At 35.3% G+C, this 6730-nt stretch overlaps 1 pseudogene; it reads left to right on the top strand.

Moving 5' to 3' along the window:
- The first annotated feature begins 325 nt into the window (after nt 1-325).
- Nucleotides 326-2093, top strand: LOC120781852 (annotated as a pseudogene).
- The last annotated feature ends 4637 nt before the right edge of the window (nt 2094-6730 follow it).

Below are 6730 nucleotides of genomic sequence, written 5' to 3'. Positions count from 1 at the left end.
TCATTGCAACAATGTCGTTGTTAAAGTTCAACAACATACTGAAATTTGTTGAAACAAACATCCGCTGCAACTCCCAGAATCGATCGACATTATTGCTGATCATCCAGAGAACTTAAAGCATAGAGAAGGTGCAGCGAACATTTGTTAGATTTATGCCGGTATTCTGCGAGCAGTCTCAAGTCTCTAATAGAGTCGAATCTGTGGTGAAATCTATTTTGAGACTGTTTGGTATTCTGGCGAGTTTGTCTCATCTCTAATTGAGCCATATCAGTCTCTAACTTGTTATGTGCTTTGCAGCAGGTCATAGAAAAATAAGATCACAACAATGGCTGATGAAGATGGTCTATTTTACCTGATGATGAAAAAACGAGAGGAGGAAGAGAGGTAATGTATTAATATTTATAATTTTGCAGTAATGGATAATAAGGTGCATATCTTCTAGCTACATTCCCAGGCGCAATCTGACTGTTTTGCGAAACAAAAAAGATCTGTTTTTATACGAAGAGAACACATTCAGGGAGTTCTTCCGATTTCCCAAATCTTTGTGCTGGGATCTCATTAATCAACTCAAGCCGTATGACCAACAGCAAACATCGATTCCATTTGAACTTCGGGTGAGTTATATTTTAACCTTAAAGAAACAGTAGGGGTATTCTCTTGCTCTTGCAAAACCCGGTGCACGGTGCAAGAATTGCAGATTTACAACGGCAACCAACAAACACACGCAGAAAAATATTTGCAAGGGCTGTAAAATATGTCAGACCAAAACCTATGTATATTACTAATATAATTGCAACCCTGTTGTAGTTGCCATTTTACATAAAGACATATTACGTCGTTAAATTGTTGAGGAAGATAAGTTTTAAATGGATTTTATTATTTCTATTTAAATTTTAAAGATTTGTTACAGTTTTTTTTCTTAAAAATGTATGCAGAAGGTGCGCCAATTCACAATAGCCATGCTTAATAGTCATTCACAACAAATTGACCGAATTAGCCATTCATATATCACTAGATTCTGCAATGGGTGCTCTCGTGCTCTTGTATATTTCGGTATAGTATTTTTGCAATCTGCAATTTTGCAAGAGCAAGAGAATACCCCTAGTATGTTTCATGCAATCAAATTTCTCTAGTTTATTTCAGTTTTATATTTTTTTCTGCAATGGCTCATATCAGTGTTGCGTGGGAAATGCATATTTCGCGGTGATGAGCCAACCCACCATTTCCCGTTGTATCGAATATATTTGTAAATTGGTGGTGGAGCGTAAACACGGCGAAGTGCGTTTTCCTAATTCTGTTGAAGAATACAATAGAATTAAGACTGGGTAAGTTGTATTCCAATTTAAAAGAAAACAAATCGCTATACAATAATTTTATTCCAGATTTTATTCGAAATTTGGAATAAAGGGTGTAATTGGAGCAATTGATTGCACTCATGTTGGCATAATTGCACCTGCCTTGTCAAACGCAGTTGTACCGCATGATTATATGAACAGAAAAGGTTATTATAGCATTAATGTTGAAGCGGTAACTATTATATTCAATAACTAATTATTAACTAATTTTCCCAATAGGTTTGGGACGATGAACTAATTTTCCCGCACGTGAATGCAAAATTTCCCGGCTCATATCATGACTCCGGTATATGGACTACTTCGCCAGCAAGGATAAAGCTAATAAGAGAACACTCTAATGGAGCTTTTAAATGGCTTTTGGGTGATCGGGATATCCATTGGAGCCATGGCTTCTTACACCGGTGGCAAACCCTGAAACACCAAATGAACAAAACTTCAATACTAGGCACATAAGAGCAAGAAGCACGATTGAAAGATCATTTGGAGTTTTAAAATCACGCTTTCGTTGTATTTCAAGAGAACGTACATTGCTGTATAAACATTCCAAAGCTGCATTATTTGTTTATATTTGTACAATATTTCACAATATTTTACAAAACCATGACATTTTTCTATTTGAAACCGAAATATTGCCAGATCGATCACTTCCTGAAAATGTGGGAGCAATCTCTGAAATCTATTCGGGGGAGTGTTACACTCGAGGCAGAGCAGCACGCCAAAGGTGCATTAGCACATTAGATAATTAAAATTCAACATATATATTTCAATTCAAACTTCAAATAAATAATTGATATACATAAAAAGGAACATTTTTCACTTTCACTTTTTTGTACAAAAAACATAACAATAAAATAATTCATACAAGTATATTCATAACAAGTAAGGAAGGGCTAAGTTCGGGTGTCACCGAATAAATTTATACTCTCGCATGATAAAGTGATAATCGAGATTTCATTATACGTCATTTACATATTTTTCAAATACCGTATTTTTGTAAAGTATTATTCCGCTATCATCATTGGTTCCTAATGTACTATATATTATACAGAGAAGGCATCAGATGGAATTCAAAATAGCGTTATATTGGAAGATGCCGTGGTTGTGAACCGATTTCACCCATATTTCGTACATGTCATCAGGGTGTTAAGAAAATATTATATAATTCATATCATTTCATTGAAATCGGTCTAGTAGTTCCTGAGATATGGTTTTTGGTCCATAAGTGGGCGAGGCCACGCCCATTTTCAATTTTTAAAAAAAGCCTGGGTGCAGCTTCCTTCTGCATTTTTTCCGTAAAATTTAGTGTTTCTGACGTTTTTTGTTAGTCGGTTAACGCACTTTTAGTTATTTTCAACATAACCTCTGTATGGGAGGTGGGCGTGTTTATTATCCGATTTCTTCTATTTTTGAACTGTATATGGAAATGCCTGAAAAAAACGACTCTGTAGAGTTTGATTGAGATAGCTATAGTAGTTTCCGAGATATGTACAAAAAACTTAGTAGGGGGCGGGGCCACGCCCACTTTTCCAAAAAAATTACGTCCAAATATGCCCCTCCCTAATGCGATCCTTTGTGCCAAATTTCACTTTAATATCTTTATTTATGGCTTAGTTATGATACTTTATAGGTTTTCGGTTTCCGCCATTTTGTGGGCGTGGCAGTTCGCCGATTTGGCCCATCTTCGAACTCAACCTTCTTATGGAGCCAAAGAATACGTGTACCAAATTTCATCATGATATCTTAATTTTTACTCAAGTTACAGCTTGCACGGACGGACGGACGGAGAGACGGACGGACGAACAGACAGACATCCGGATTTCGACTCTACTCGTCACCCTGATCACTTTGGTATATATAACCCTATATCTGACTCTTTTAGTTTTAGGACTTACAAACAACCGTTATGTGAACAAAACTATAATACTCTCCTTAGCAACATTGTTGCGAGAGTATAAAAAAGGAACATTTTTCACTTTCACTTTTTTGTACAAAAAACATCACAATAAAATAATTCATATGTACATTAAAAAACACATTTTTTACTTTTTTGTACAATCTTTGGTGTTTTTTACGATGGTCTGAGCAAGCGACACCATCGCTGCCGCTAAATTATTGATGGATTCGGTGTGTTTATTAATGGACATTTAATTGCACGGAGAGTTCCGCCCAAAGCTCCTCCATTCTTTTCGGCCGCGATGGGTTGTTTTTGTGTAACTTTATCTCCGGGTGAACCCGCACAAAGGTGAGATAGCACTCTATTTGCTCCTTCGAGGTGCGCAATACTTTATTATGATCTGTAAAAAAGATATATTATACATATACTATAATAATCATAAAATAATGAAATTTATATTGTTTAAAATTACTTACCTTCCTTTTCCATTATTATCAAATATAAGGATGAACACATGTGTTAATCGATAACTGTGTTGTTAAATTTTTTCATATTTACTTAACAATTGATTCAGATAAAATGCATATGTTAAGCATTTATTATAAACTATTTCAGTATTAGTTTTCAATAATTGTACTGTGCAATTATTAAGAAGAAGTTTTACTGCTGAAATTTTATGAAAAAAAAACTAATTGCATGTAATCGTTTCATACATTACGATTGTGCACTTGCACTCATCTCTAATCAGCTAAACTAAACAGCTGATTACTGCCTTTCTTTTCACCATACTATTTGGTGAATATTTTTGAGACTGTATCTGCCAGAATACCAAAATGAGACATCCTGACTAACAGAGTCACTAAATTACGATTGTCTCAATTAGAGACATGAGACAATCGTGGCAAGCAGAATACGAGTACCGGCATTATAGTAAGGAATTCACCTCACAAGCACAGAATTCCCGCTGTAAAATGTTAACATTTTTAACAGTTCTCCACATACTCAAACAGAGAATATGAAGAGAAATAAATATATGTATTTACGGCATATGATGACATGGCATATATGCTCAAGCAGAGAATAAGAAGAGACAGAAATATACAGATGTATGCATGCCCATGAGTACACTCCCAACTAAGAATTTCGTGTTGCTTTTCGTTTATATTTTATTCCATTCCTAACAGCGAAAAATGTGTACAAAGCACACCTCTCACACAGAGAACATAAAGACATTTTTTCTATCTTTTCTGTCTCATATACCCAAGAATATGAAGAGACATAAATATATGTAGACAGGCCCATGATGGTACTTCCAAACAGAGAATATTGAATGAATATGCCATATACCAGAAGGTTTTATGTAGAATTATTTGCCCTCATTGTCCATTTTATTTTATCACGCATTTCAGTCGATTTTTGTCAGGGTTCTCTTTTACCGTAGCTCCGTAGCAGCAAAATTTCTAGAATTATTGCTATGCTATCGCTACCGCTCTCACTTTGTCAAAAACGCTATTCCCTTCCTTCCTTTTCCTTTGTTAGCTAGCAAAATGTGTGAACAGTTGAGTTTAAAATATCAAAACTGAAAACAAACTATTAAAAATAGTTTATATATTTATAAATAATAGCATTCGACTCAGATTTTGAGTTATTTTATGAAAATTTCAAACATGTTGAACAGATTGAATTATAAAAGTTGATAATTTCTACAGTATATCGATATTGGCAACCATGGGTTGTGAGAGAGCAATCAGCTGCAACGTTTCTACGGCAAAAATCCAAATGCCGTGAATTCTTACGGCATCCTACGTCAAAGAGAGAAGGGAGTAGTGTTTTTCACTGTTCACTTACATTGCGCGCCCATAAGATAGGTCGTATCAGCTGAGTCGGGGAAAAATAGCAAAAAAAAAAACACAACAAACACATGATGGAGCTGTAGCACATGAAAATTTTCATTACCTCTGCTGTGCTACCGCTCCCAATTTTTTGCTACCGCTACGCCAGAGCATAGCGTAGAATTAAATTTTTTGCTCCCGCTCCAGCTATAGTTTTTTACCCAACAAAACTCGGAGCAGAGTAGAGCACATACATTTACATTGTTATGCTAAGGCTATGCTGTGGCTTCCGACAAAGTGAGAGCGGTAGCAAGAGTAAAATGAAATGCTACGGGAATAGCGTAGTTTTTCAAACGCTGATTTTTGTATAGAAATTTGACCGGCGTAGAAGCAAAATACGAAACAATCATACACATATTATATATATTATATACCAAAGCATATTTCTAGATATACTTAACCAAACCATAATTAAGACAACGCAACCCAAGTGCCAATGGTGGTGTTGGTAGTGTTGGTGGTAAGCGCTTGTAAAGTCACGATGAGTACACAGGTTCGAATCTCGACAGAATTTATTTTTAGTTTTTTGTTTTTTTTTTGTTGAAACGTAATAAATGATGGTTTTACATTTCATTGAAATTACAACTAGTGATAAATTTAAAATAACAAGCAACATTTTTCTCAATGTATGAAGTAAAACAATAAAAGCTGTAATAACAAGCTTTTCTTTTTTAAACTAAATTTAACAATTAAATATAATGATATTTGTTGTTTTCTTAGATACGTAAAAGATCATGAAACGTTGTTCTTTTCAGTCTGCGCATGCTATTTCTAGTCTCACCTAGTTGTCGGGCTTCACTGTTTACATGATTTTGTAACCTTTTTGCATGTTTCGATGCTGTTTCTCGAATGACTTCCCGAACCATTTTTAAATGAAGATCACGATGCAGATCCGAATTGCGTATGTACCACGGCGCATTTACCATTTTTCGCAGAACTTTGTTCTGGAATCTTTGAACACGGTGCATGTATAAGCAAGGGAACGTGTTTTTCTCTCTTGCCTTGTCTTGTTTTATCTGTTTCATTCGGTGTGGGTTGCGCCGTAGCTCAGCATACATTGATCGGCAACAAAGACGGTTTTGTCGCATTTGGTGTGCGTTGGGTGTATGACATTACATAAGAAGTTCGACAACAGCTCTTCAAACAAGTCAAAGCTCGAACATGTGCTTTCGTTTCGCCTTGTTCGGTGTGGGTTGTCACATATGAATCTATGGGCAGTTGTAGTATTTTTTTTATTTTTATTTAAACGTAACAAGATATGGTTTTACATTTCATTCGAATTGCAACTAGTGACAAATGTACAAACAAGCAATATTTTCATAACTTATAAGGTAAACAATAAAAGCTATATTAAGAAGCTTTTTTTCAAAAACTAAACTGAGTTTCGAAAACTAAATATTATAATATTTGTTATTTACTTGAAAGGTCATGAAACGTTGTTCTTTTCAATCTGCGCCAGCTATCTCTAGTATCTCCTAGTTGTCGGGCTTCGGTCTTTACATGATTTTGTAATCCTGTGGCATGTTTCGATGCCGTTTCGCGACTGACTTCCCGAACCATTTTTATGTGAAGATCACGATGTAGATCTG

This window comes from Bactrocera tryoni, unplaced genomic scaffold (genome assembly GCF_016617805.1).
Source record: "Bactrocera tryoni isolate S06 unplaced genomic scaffold, CSIRO_BtryS06_freeze2 scaffold_7, whole genome shotgun sequence".
NCBI classification, from domain to species: domain Eukaryota; kingdom Metazoa; phylum Arthropoda; class Insecta; order Diptera; family Tephritidae; genus Bactrocera; species Bactrocera tryoni.
Note: the sequence above shows the minus strand (reverse complement) of the source record. Positions and strands in the feature narration are given on the sequence as shown.